Below are 12847 nucleotides of genomic sequence, written 5' to 3' on the forward strand. Positions count from 1 at the left end.
TCCTTTCTTCCATGGCCTCTTCTGCCCTCTCCGATCAGACTCCCCCTTCTCCAGCCCTTTACCTCTTTCACCAATCAAATTCCCAGCTCTTTACCACACCCCTCCCCCCACCCTGGATTCAGCTATCACCTACTACTTTGTATTTATTCCTCCCTTCCCCCACCTTCTTACTCTTTCTCATCTTTCTTTTCCTCCAGTCCTGATGAAGAGTCTCAGTCTGAAATGCCGCCTGTTTACTCTTTTCCATAGATGCTATCTGACCTGCTGAGTTCTTCCAGCATTTTGTGTGTGTTCCTTGGATTTCCAGCATCTGCAGATTTTCTCTTGTTTGTAGTCCTCTGCTTCTCTGACGTACAAGTATCTCATTTGGTAATGTTCAGATCGCTCAGTCATTTGTACTTGGCTAACTCATTTTGTACATCTCACGTAAATAACTCTATACTGTTTGGATGTCTTATTCTATTGCACACAGATGATTTGTCCAGCTTTTTCCATCTCTAGTACTTAAACTAATTGTTCTTCATTGTTCGATAAACGTAGTCCGTGCTTTTAAAGTAATTGTTCTTTAATGATGGGTAATTCACCTCATAGTCCTTGGTTACTGGTTGCTTTGTGTGCTGGTATTTCCCTCGTTAGTGAACAGGTAGACCTTCCCTTCATGATCATGCTTAACTAACTCGATTTTTGGTTCATGGGTAATTCAATCTGCCGTGCCCAAATTGCTCAATCAGTATGCCTGGGCAAATCAGACTTCTGGGTTGCATTGCATTCAGAAGCTTTTTAATGTTGTGCTTGGAAATTCACTTCAGTAGTGTTTAGATAGCATAATGTGAGGAGTTTGAATAAATTTCTACTTCTGGTACCGCTTGTGTATTTTATTCTATAGTATTCATTACTTCTGTAGTTGTCAGATTTTTTTTCATTCAGTAGTGTATAGGACATTTACTCTTTGTGCTTGGGTGACTTTATTTTCCATGTCTGGATAATTCTTTTTGCAATGCTTACAATAAATTCTTTCTAATTACTTGGGCCACTTCAAATGTCATCCTTAAATAACTGATTTTCCATTTACTCAGGTAATCTATACTATGGTACTTCTGTAACTTACTCATTAATATATTCCATAGTGCTCCTATATTTCATCCTGTATACTCCTCTGTAGCTCATGTAACTCAGTATGTACTGTTTTGGAAATACATTTCTGAATGTTCTGCTAAGTTATTTCCTAAAATTCAGTTGAATCTCCTAAACTGTTGAGGGAATCCTACCAAGAATCATAAAGTCAGTGCACTGCATCCATGCCAACCTTTTTGCTCATTTACATTAATTCCATTTACCCACATGAAAGCTATACTCAGTGGCCACTTTATTAGGTACACCGGTATACCTCATTAATGCAAAATCTTATCAGCCAAACATGTGGCAGAGGTTTAATTGTTGTTCAGTCCAAAAATCAGAATGGGGGAAGAAATGTGAGCTAAGTGACTTTGACCATGGAATGATTTTTGGTGTCAGATGGGGTAGTTAGAGTATCTTAGAACCTGCTGATCTCATAGAGTTATAGTATCACAGAGAAATACAGCCCAGCCTTCGGCCAATCTAGTCCATGTTGAAAACATTTAAACTGCCTAGTCCCATCAATCTGCACCAGGACCATAGCCCTCCAGACTCCTACCATCTATGTATCTATCCAAACGTCTCTTAAATGCTGAATTTAAGCTTGCATGCACCACTTGTGCTGGCAGCTCATTCCACACTCTCACGATGCTGTAAGTGAAGTTTCCCCTCATTTTCTCCTTAAACTTTGCATCTTTCACCCTTAACCTATGACCTCTGGTTGCAGTCCCACTCAACCTCAGTGGAAAAAGCCTGCTTGTAATTACTCTATCTATCCCTATCATAATTTTGTATACCTCTATAAAATCTCCTCTCAATTTTCTACACTCTAAGCAATAAAGTACTAACCTATTCAATCTTTCCTTATAACTTAGGCTCTCCAGACCCAGCAACATCCTTGCAAATCTTCTTTGTACTCTTTCAAACTTATTTATGTCTTTCCTGTAGGTAGGTGACCAAAATTGCACACAATATTCCAAATTAGGCCTCACTGATATCTTATACAAGAGAAAACATATTATATCTGTACTCAATACATTGATTTATGAAGGCCAATGTGCCAAAAGCTTTCTTTATGACCCTATCTATCTGTGACACCACTTTCAATGAATTATGGACCTATATTCCTAGATCACTTTATCCTACCACACTCCCCAGTGCATTACCATTCACTGTGTAATACCTACCCTGGTTGGTCCTGCCGAAGTACAACAGCTTGAACTTGTCTGCATGAAATTCTATCTACACACATAAAGGTTGCAGATGAACGCAGCAGACCAGGCAGCATTTCTAGGAAGAGGTACAGTCGACATTTCGGGTCGAGACCCTTTGTCAGGTCTAACTGCAAGAAGAGCTAGTAAGACATTTGAGAAGGGGAGGGGGAGATCTGAAATGATGGGAGAAGATAGGAGGAGGAGGGATGGAGCCAAGAGCTGGACAGTTGATTGGCAAAAGGGGTATGAGAGGATCATGGGACGGGAGGCCTAGGGTAAAAGAAAGAGGAGAAGGGGGAAGCCCAGAGGATGGGCAAGGAGTATAGCGAGAGGGACAGAGGGAGAAAAAGGAGAGAGAGAGAAAAAGAATACATATATATAAAAAACAGATGGGGTACTTTTGCCTTGTCAGGCCCTGAGGATGTATCTACCCTAATTTGCCTCAAGATAGGAAATACCTCCTCCTCAGTAATCTGTACAGGGCCCATAAATTTGATGCCACTTTGCAGAACTTCTATAGACTCTGTGCCCATTTCCTGAGTAAATACAAATGCAAAAATATTATTTATGATCTCCCCATCTGTTTTGGCTCCACACAGGGATTACCATTCTTATCTTCCAGGGGACCAATTTTGTCTCTTGTAATCCTTTTGTTCTTAACATATCTGTTGAATGTCTTGGGATTCTCCTTCACAACGTCTGCTAAGAACAACTTCATGCCTTTTTAGCCCTCCTGATCTTTTTTTCTTAAGTGTTCTCTTGCGTTTCTTATAGTCCATAAGCACCTCATTTATTCCTACCTGCCTAATCCTACTATGCACTTCCTTTTTCCTTTTGACCAGGGTCTCAATATCTCTTGAAAACTAAAGTTCCCAGCACTTGTTATGTTTACCTTTTATTCTGACAGGCACAAACAAGCTTTGTACTATCAAAATTCCACATGTGAAGCCCTTCCACTTATAAGTGCACCTTTGCCAGAAAACAGCCTGTCCCAATCCACACTTGCCAGATCCTTTCTGATACCATCAAAATAGTTACCTCCTGTATATTCTTCTATGGTGCCTGTCTAAATGTCTCTAAGACACTGATTCCATTACCTCTGGTGGCAGAATGTTCGATCACTTTCTGTGTTTTCTTTTTTATAAATCGTTGTTCAATTCCTCTTTAAAGCTCCTTTCACACACACATTTATGCATTCTTGGTTTTGACATTCACAAATGGGATACCGATTCTAACTGTCAACTGTATCTTTGCCTCCTTTAATTTTATATATCTCACTCAGGTCATCCCTCAGTCTCTTTTACTCCAGAGAAAACAAGCCCATCCTGTCCAAAATCTCACAATAAACAGAATCTTCATATGCAAGGCACCTCCGTTGCACCCAGGGCACTTCTGCCTGTAATGCTTGGGGGTTTCTGAGTGCAGTGCTTATGTGATTCCTATTATAGTGCTCTGATAGCATCTACTTTGGTGTTTATGTAATTCCTACTGCGGTACTTGGATTACCCACTCAGTAGGAAGGTCATGACTGAACTGGAGACGATGCAGGGAAGATTCACCAGGATGTTGACTGGGATGGAGTTTTCAAATTATGAGGGGAGATTGGGGTGAATGAGACTGTAAAGGGACATCATAGAGGAATATAAAACAATGGGGGAAGAGGGGGGAGATAGAAGAAACATTTTTGCCAGAAGGAGTATTTAAAATTAGAGGGCACACATTTAGGGTAAGAGGTTTAAACAGGATCTTAGGATGAATCTTTTCAACCAGAATCAGTCGGAATCTGGAAAGCAGTGCCTGAAGGGGTGTTGGAGGCAGATACTCTCAGAAAACTTAAGAATTATAAATCACTAGTGCATGTAAGATGATGGACCAAGTGCTTAAAATTGGATTAATACAGCTACGTTTATGATGGTTATCATGGATACGTTGGCCAAAGGATCTGCTCCAAAGTGGAGTGGAAGGGATGGGGATAGGACTATATTTTTGTCTCACTGCCATAGTTGGATGCATCAGCAAGAGAGATGAGGCTGAGTACAGGGCTACTGTAGGAAACTTTGTCACATGGTGTAAGCAGAATTATCTGCAGCTTAATGTGAAAAAGGCTAAGGAGCTGGTGGTAGACCTGAGGAGAGCTAAGGTACCGGTGACCCCTGTTTTCATCCAGGGGTTCAGGGTGGACATGGTGGAGGATTACAAATACCTGGGGATACGTATTGACAATAAGCTGGACTGGTCAAAGAACACTGAGGCTGTCTACAAGAAGGGTCAGAGCCGTCTCTATTTCCTGAGGAGACTGAGGTCTTTTAACATCTGACAGACGATGCTGAGGATGTTCTACAAGTCTGTGGTGGCCAGTGCTCTCATGTTTGCTGTTGTGTGCTGAGGCAGCAGGCTGAGGGTAGCAGACACCAACAACCTTATTCGTAAGGCCAGTGATGTTGTGGGGATGGAACTGGACTCTCTCACGGTGGTGTCTGAAAAGAGGATGCTGTCTAAGTTGCATGCCATGTTGGTCAATGTCTCCCATCCACTACATAATGTACTGGGTGGGCACAGGAGTACATTCAGCCAGAGACTCGTTCCACCGAGATGCAGCACAGAGTGTCATAGGAAGTCATTCCTGCCTGTGGCCATCAAACTTTACAACTCCTCCCTTGGAGGGTCAGACACCCTGAGCCGATAGGCTGGTCCTGGACTTATTTCATAATTTACTGGCATAACTTACATATTATTATTTAACTATTTATGATTCTATTACTATTTATTATTTATGGTGCAACTGTAATGAAAACCAATTTCCCCCGGGATCAATAAAGTATGACTATGACTAAATTATGTTGTGGCATTAGAAGTATCTGATAAAGAAATTTTGAGCAAAAGTCTACTTGTTTTGACTTTTCTACTGACCTCTGTCTAGATAGCCTTTTAACTTGGAGGGTTTGTGTTTCTCTGAGTACACATCCTTTGTGCTGCATTCCGTCAATTCGTTCCACTTCTTTTCCGCACTTCTAAAAGAGATTCACAGTGTACCTCTGGAATGAAAAACAAAGTAAATGTAATAGCCAAAGCTTGTTTAGGTGGGTGGGTGGCATTGCGGCACAGAGAGTAGTAAGATTGCTTTCAAGTGTCAGCGATCATCAGTTGGGGTGCCAGTTTCATCTCTGTCTGTAAGGAGTTTGTACATTCTCCCCATGATGGACTGGGTTTACTCCTGTTTCTCTCGTTTCCTCCTGAATTCCAAGGTTGTACAGTTGGGGTTAGTAAGTTGTGGCCATGCCATTTTGATGCTATTAAGTGTGGTGATACCTGTGGCTGCCCCGACGAAATTCCTCACATTTCACTGTTTGTTTCAATATTTTGATGCATACATGGTAAAGCTAATCTTTGAATGGATATCATCTTTGAATCTTTTAATGCCTTATAAGAATAGGTTGAGTTAACTTGGCCTTTTCTCCTTGGAGTGAAGGAGGATGAGAGGTGACCCGATAGAGGTGTATAAGATGAGAGGAATTGACTGTGTGGATAGCCAGAGGCTTTTTCCCAGGGCTGAAATGGCCATCATGAGGGGGCACAGTCTTAAGGTGCTTGGAAGTAGGTACAAGGGGGATGTCAGAGGTAAGTTTTTTTTTCACACATACGGTGGTGAGTGCATGGAGTCCACTGGCAGCAACGGTGGTAGAGGCGGATACAGTAGGATCTTTTAAGAGACTCTTGGATAGGTACCTGGAGCTTAAAATAGAGGGCTATACCATAGGGAAATTCTGGGCAGTTTCTAGAGTAGGTTACACGGTCGGCACAACATTGTGGGCCGAAGGGCCTGTAATGTGCTGCAGATTTCTATGTTTTATTGTTACCTTCTTTACAGATGAATAAAATAACTTCTGTAACAAAATCCCTGTGCTACAGGAAGTAAAATAAGCCCACAATTCTCTAGACAGTAGCCACACATGATAGTTGAAATGTCTAAGACTAACTTCTACCGATGATCCTTTGTTGATAGGAAGAAAAAGTTATTGAAAAGTGAAATAAAAACAAAAATTGCAGACACTGGAAATTATATCTAAATCAGAAAATGTTGGGACTACTCAGGGGGAAGCATTTGTGAAACGAGAAGCTGGAGGACTAAAATTTCTTTTTCCACAAATGCTGTCTGATCAACTGAGCACTTCCAGTATTTTCTGTTTCTATAGCAACATTTGCTGTTGGGTAAGACGGATGTAAAATTGATTTGATGTGCCCATACCCATGACTCATCTGCTGCTCCAGATGGGAGCTCTGTATTCAAGAATACCTAAACAGGCTGATCAGTGCGAGGAGCAATTTTATTGCAGTCGTCAGCTCATTCAAAATAAATAAATGAGCAACTACATTAAACAGGTGAGAGTTTATTACTATTGAACCAATAATTAATGTAAGCTTAATTACTTGCATTTTTGTTCACTTCATTCATCGGCTTAAAATAATTAACATAAAGCAAAGCATTTCATAGCAAAGTAATTTGCTCAGAATTACCAATCACAGATTTTTGTTTGGGGAACAGATTGTAAACTAATTCATTTACTATGCATGTGGATAAAAATTATCAAGCAAGAGTGTCAAGATACAAAGTGGATAATTAACTTATTGGATTGTGGAACTGGTGCTACCTTTAAGCATTAAAGAGACGAGACTCCAGTGATGTATAAAATGAAGAGGAATTTGAAGTTGTTTATTAATAGTTATGTGGCTTTATTTCTTTGTGGAATGTGGTAAGCAAAAGCCTTCAGAGAGTTGACTGCTACCAGTTGAATTTGCAGAGGGATATAAAGATCAACAGCAAATTATAGCATCATATGGTTTTCCGGAATTATTGCTTTAGGACAATAATTACTTTGACAGATAAATAAGGAAAGCACATTACAGCTGCAAGAAATTGTCACATTCTGTAGCTTCCAGGCCTTAATTTGTCTTTGCATTTTTCTCAGAAGCAGCACACTTCCTACCTGCACTATATCTTATCTGTGATCAACCAATCCTTGAGCACATAAGATGACAACATGGTCCAAAAAATACACCAGTCCATCCTCAAGTTCCCTTTTATAGTGTGTCAACACAAAACTATCATCAGCATCCTCAGACCGGTTCAGCTCCCCAGGCCTGGAGCCTGCTAAAGGCCGAGCTCTGATTAGATAGTCTTTAACCAATCAGGATGCAGCTTTTATAAGCACCGCAATTCTGAAAGGCTGAGTTGCCATAAAGACATCGAGTTTTACAGTATGCAGTCAGGGCCTTTGGCTCAACGTGTCCATGCTAACTGTGAGTAAGTTTCATTTGCTTGTGTTTTGCTCATCGCTATCTAAACCTCTCCTAGCGAGGTACTGAAATACATAGATGGCTTTTACATGTTGCAAATGTTCCACTACTTCTGGCAGATCATTCCAAATATGCAACACTTTTGCATGAAGGAGCTGCCCCTGATGTCCTTTATAAACTCGTTTCTGATTTGAGATGGTGATCATTGGCATTTAATGGATATATGTTGTCTTTCAGAGTCTAGAAAGCAATTCTATAATTTATTATTAGACAAACAATCCTTACTATTTCTAGTGAAAGTAATTTTGGATCTCACAAATATTCCCCTAAAAGCTCTTATGTCAATCAAGGCCAGTGCAGGCATCACAGCAAAGGACCAGCAGCAGGGGATTAGAATCTGTTTGTGCCCATAAATCAGGAAATTCTATTTGTTAGTCTTTACCAGTTACAGTAGAAACTGTGCAAATTACTCTCTAGAGTTTTAAATAGATTAAATCAACACCTAATGACCCAAGTTGAGGAGTCATCAATCAGTGACTCAGAATCAGGTTTATTGTCACTGATACATGTTATGAAATTTGTTATTTTGCAGCAGCAGAGCAATATATCAAATATATTCTATAAATTACAATAAATACGTATTTAAGTAGTGAAAAGAGAGCAAAAAGGTGAGGTGACCTTCATGGGTTTATTACCCATTTAGAAATTGGATGGTGGAGGGGAAGAAGCTGTTCCCACAATGTTGAGTGTGTACCTTCAGGCTCCTATACCCCCTGATTGATGGTAGTCATAAGAAGAAGGCATGTTCTGGGTGGTGGGCGTTCTTAATATGGATGCTGCCTTTTGTGGCATCAAGTTTTAAAGGTTTCCTTGATTGTGGAGAGGGTAGTGCTCATCATGACACTGGATTAGCTTATGCAGCAACTGTGCGGTGGCCCCTCTACATCAGACAGTGTTGCAACCATTTAGGATGCTTTCACAGTACATCTGTAGAAGGGTATATGTTTAATCTCAGCTCTGAGAATTTTCAGATTATAATCCACGATGTCCTATCAGTACAATAGTGAGGAGATGCTGTTGTAATTTGTACTATAAATTAGACAAAGTCTACTGCAATTTTTCTAGTGGACATGTCTATGTCGGAATCAGAATTAGGTTTATTGTCACTGGCATGTGAAGTGAAATTTGTTAACTTAGCAGCAGCAGTTCAATGCAATACAAAATCTAGCAGAGAGAAAATAAAATAAATAAATCAATTACATATATTGAATAGATTTTTAAAAGTGCAAAAACAGAAATACTGCATATTTTAAAAAAAAGTGAGGTAGTGTCCAAAGCTTCAATGTCCATTTAGGAATCGAATGGCAGAGGGGAAGAAGCTGTTCCTGAATCGCTGAGTGTGTGCCTTTAGGCTTCTGTACCTCCTAACTGATGGTAACAGTGAGAAAAGGGCATGCCCTGGATGCTGGAGGTCCTTAATAATGGATGCTGCCTTTCTGAGACACTGCTCCCTAAAGATGTCCTGGGTACTTTGTAGGCTAGTACCCAAGATGGATCTGACTAGATTTACAACCTTCTGCAGCTCCTTTCGGTCCTGTGCAATAGCACCTCCATACCAGACAGTGATGCAGCCTGTCAGAATGCTCTCCACAGTATAACTATAGAAGTTTTTGAGTGTATTTGTTGACATGCCAAATCTCTTCAAACTCCTAATAAAGTATAGTTGCTGTCTTGCATTCTTTATAACTACATTGGTATGTTGGGACCAGGTTAAATCCTCAGAGATCTTGACACCCAGGAACTTGAAGCTGCTCACTCTCTCCACTTCTGATCCCTCTATCAGGATTGGTATGTGTTCCTTCGTCTTACCCTTCCTGAAGTCCACAATCAGCTCTTTCGTCTTTCTGACGTTGTGTGTCAGGTTGTTACTGTGGCACCATTCCACTAGTTGGCATATCTCACTCCTGTAAGCCCTCTCATCACCACCTGAGATTCTACCAACAATGGTCGTATCGTCAGCAAATTTACAGATAGTATTTAAGCTATGCCTAGCCACACAATGATGTGTATATTGAGAGCAGGGCAGTGAGCAAAAAACACACCCCTGAGGTGTCACCAGTGTTGATCGTCAGCGAGGAAGATATGTTATCACCAATCCACACAGATTGTGGTCTTCCGGTTAGGACCATGCGTGAGATATCCATTATTTCAGAACAGAGGAAATGAGTTATCTCCAGTTTCCCAGTTATTTATTCCATAGTTATATTTTTTTCAAAAATCTTGTTAGGTCATTTTCACCTTGTTGATTGTGAGTCCACAAAAAGCTATCAATGGCAACATATCAAAACTACTTGAATGACGTGAGCTACTCTTAGAAAAGAATCTAAGTTTGTTTAAGTTTTTCTGATAAAATGGTGTGACTCTTTCCGTTAAAATGGGAGTTAGATACAATTAGACACGAATAGAGGTGTAGAGTAAAACAGCATGGAAGTAGGCCTTTCGGCCCATCTGGTCCATGCTGACTACAGCATTGTCCCTGATAATATGCAAATTCTTCCCTACATTTTAAAGCACTTTGCAAAACAGCTGTAGTAATAATAATAATAATCATCATTATCATGACCATTATCATATTAATGTGTTCTTTTGGCATAATATCTTTGTCTGAAACCAATCTGGAAAATGTAGAAAGAAAAATAAGGACTGAAATGACAAATTTCAGAAAATATTATGTATGCTCGAACACACTTAGATTAGCACTGGGAAGAGGATTAACAGACATTAAAAATCCACACAACAATCAGATAAATCTTCTAAGAATACACTTTCACCAATGAAAACAGGATTCAGCACTCCTTGCGAGCATATGCAATTCTGATAAGAATTCTCATCACCGAATTTAAATGAGACCACAATCCAGAAAAACGAAGAGGTTACCAGTATTGAAGAAAAAGTTATAGAATGGAAGAGTATGACCCTCTATGGAAGACGTCCCCACAATCTGAACAGACTAGAACAGAATCAGAATCAGGTTTATTATCACCGACATGTGTCATGAAATGTGATAACTTAGCAGCAGCAGTTCAATACAATACATAATATAGAAGAGAGAAAAAAAACTAAATAAAATAATAAGTAAATCAATTACAGTATATATATATTGAACAGATAAAAATCGTGCAAAAACAGAAATAATATATATTAAAAAAGCGAAGTAGTGTTCAAGGGTTTGACGTCCATTTGTGATTCGGATGGCAGAGGGGAAGAAGCTGTTCCTGAATCGCTGAGTGTGTGCCTTCAGGCTTCTGTATCTCCTACCTGATGGTAAGAGTGAGGAAAGGGCATGCTCTGGGTGCTGGAGGTCCTTAATAATGGATGTGGCCTTTCTGAGACACCGCTCCCTAAAGATGTCCTGGGTACTTTGTTGGCTAGTACCCAAGATGGAGCTAACTAAATTTACAATCCTCTGCAGTTGCTTTTGGTCCTGTGTAGTAGCCCCACCCCCCACCCCCCCTACCCCCACACCAGACAGTGATGTAGCTTGTCGACAAGGAAACGTCAAACGCCTGGTTGGAGACCTCTTCCCAGAAACAAAAGGATTCCTTGCAGCAATTCAGGACCAGGTGATTAACACAAAAATTATCAAAATTGCATAATAAAAGACCAACGAATTCAAGATGATAAATGTAGAAAATGCCGAGAAAAAACAGAAACAATCCAGTACATTACATGATCCTATAGTAGTTTCACACGATTACTTACACAGACACAATCTAGTGGCGAACATCGTTCATCAAACACTTGCTTTAAAATACAAACGCATAAATGAGATCAACCCTTAATATAAATACAAGCCTGATTCAGTTTTAAAATCAGAATACAACAAATTATATTATAACTGATCTGTTATTACAGACAGGACAATCCACAATAACCATTTGGATATAATAATACAGGATAAACAAGCGAGGACAACTTACTTAATAGATACAGCCATTCCAAACATACATAATTTACAGAAATCAGTAAGTAAAAAACACCAGAAATATGCTGAATTAAAAGAGGAAATTGAAAGACTTTGGAACTTAAGCAAAGTAAACATTGTCCCGATATTCACAATGAGTATCATCCCAAAGACACTACACAATAGCATTAAACAATTAGGGCTACACAGCATTATCTATGTAAATCTTCAGAAAACCACAGCACTAAACACACTACAATTCAGAGCAATTTGACTAATGAGTGTGCTTGGCTATACCCGTACCTCAGGTTTTACCAGCTTGAGCTGAGAAAAAAATAAATGGTAAGTCATCTGACTTCAAGATCTTGCAACAAATTATGAGAGTTGCTGAGCAAATCGTCGTGGTCCCTCTCCGCCTTATCCAGCACATAACCCGGAGGTGCTGCATTCACAGAGCCCTCAGCATTGGCAAGGACCCCTCTGATCCATCCCATAATTTCCCTGACCTCCTACCATCATGCAGAAGACACAGCAGTATAAGAACAATGACTGTTAGGCTGTGAGAATTCTGATCACCCTGCTACTACCTAGTACATTTTTAATCTGTTACTATTATTGCGTTGATATTATATTATGTGCTGTGTGTGATATATGTACTGTGTTTTACTTCTTGGTCAATGAGGAGTATTTTTTCATTTAGCTGTTAAATGTGTATGGTTGAATAGAGGATTTCCATTTAGAGATGAGGAGGAATTTCTCTAACTGGAATTCATTGCCACAGATTGTGGGGCAAAGTCATTGAGTGTATCTGAACAACACATATCAAAGTTGCTGGTGAACGCAGCAGGCCAGGCAGCATCTCTAGGAAGAGGTACAGCCAACGTTCCAGGCCGAGACCCTTCGTTAGGACTAACCGAAGGAAGAGCTAGTAAGAGATTTGAAAGTGGGAGGGGGAGAGGATGATCCAAAATGATAGGAGAAGACAGGAGGGGGAGGGACGAAGCTAAGAGCTGGACAGGTGATTGGCAAACAGGATATGAGAGGATCAAGGGACAGGAGGTCCAGGGAGAAGGAAAAGGGGGAGGGAGGGAAAAAAACCCAGAGGATGGGCAAGGGGTATAGTCAGAGGGACAGAGGGAGAAAAAGGAGAGAGAGAAAGAATGCGTGTATATAAATAAATAATGGATGGTGTACGGGGGGAGGTGGGACATTAGCGGAAGTTAGAGACAACTTTGCCTCCAACTTTCACCCTGCCCTC

General features: G+C 40.2%; 1 protein-coding gene across 6 annotated transcripts in view; it reads left to right on the plus strand.

Moving 5' to 3' along the window:
- Window positions 1-12847, plus strand: part of sntg1 (syntrophin, gamma 1) — a 513110-nt gene that overhangs the window by 238189 nt on the left and 262074 nt on the right. The window contains exon 1 of one of the 6 annotated variants that reach the window (XM_063063455.1): window positions 6637-6710. The exons of the other annotated variants lie outside the window; for them this stretch is intronic. The gene's annotated coding sequence lies outside the window, so the exon portion shown is untranslated. Of the gene's footprint in view, window positions 1-6636; window positions 6711-12847 lie in introns of those variants that run through there. 6 annotated transcript variants of the gene reach the window in all.

This window comes from Mobula hypostoma, chromosome 1 (genome assembly GCF_963921235.1).
Source record: "Mobula hypostoma chromosome 1, sMobHyp1.1, whole genome shotgun sequence".
Classification (NCBI taxonomy): domain Eukaryota; kingdom Metazoa; phylum Chordata; class Chondrichthyes; order Myliobatiformes; family Myliobatidae; genus Mobula; species Mobula hypostoma.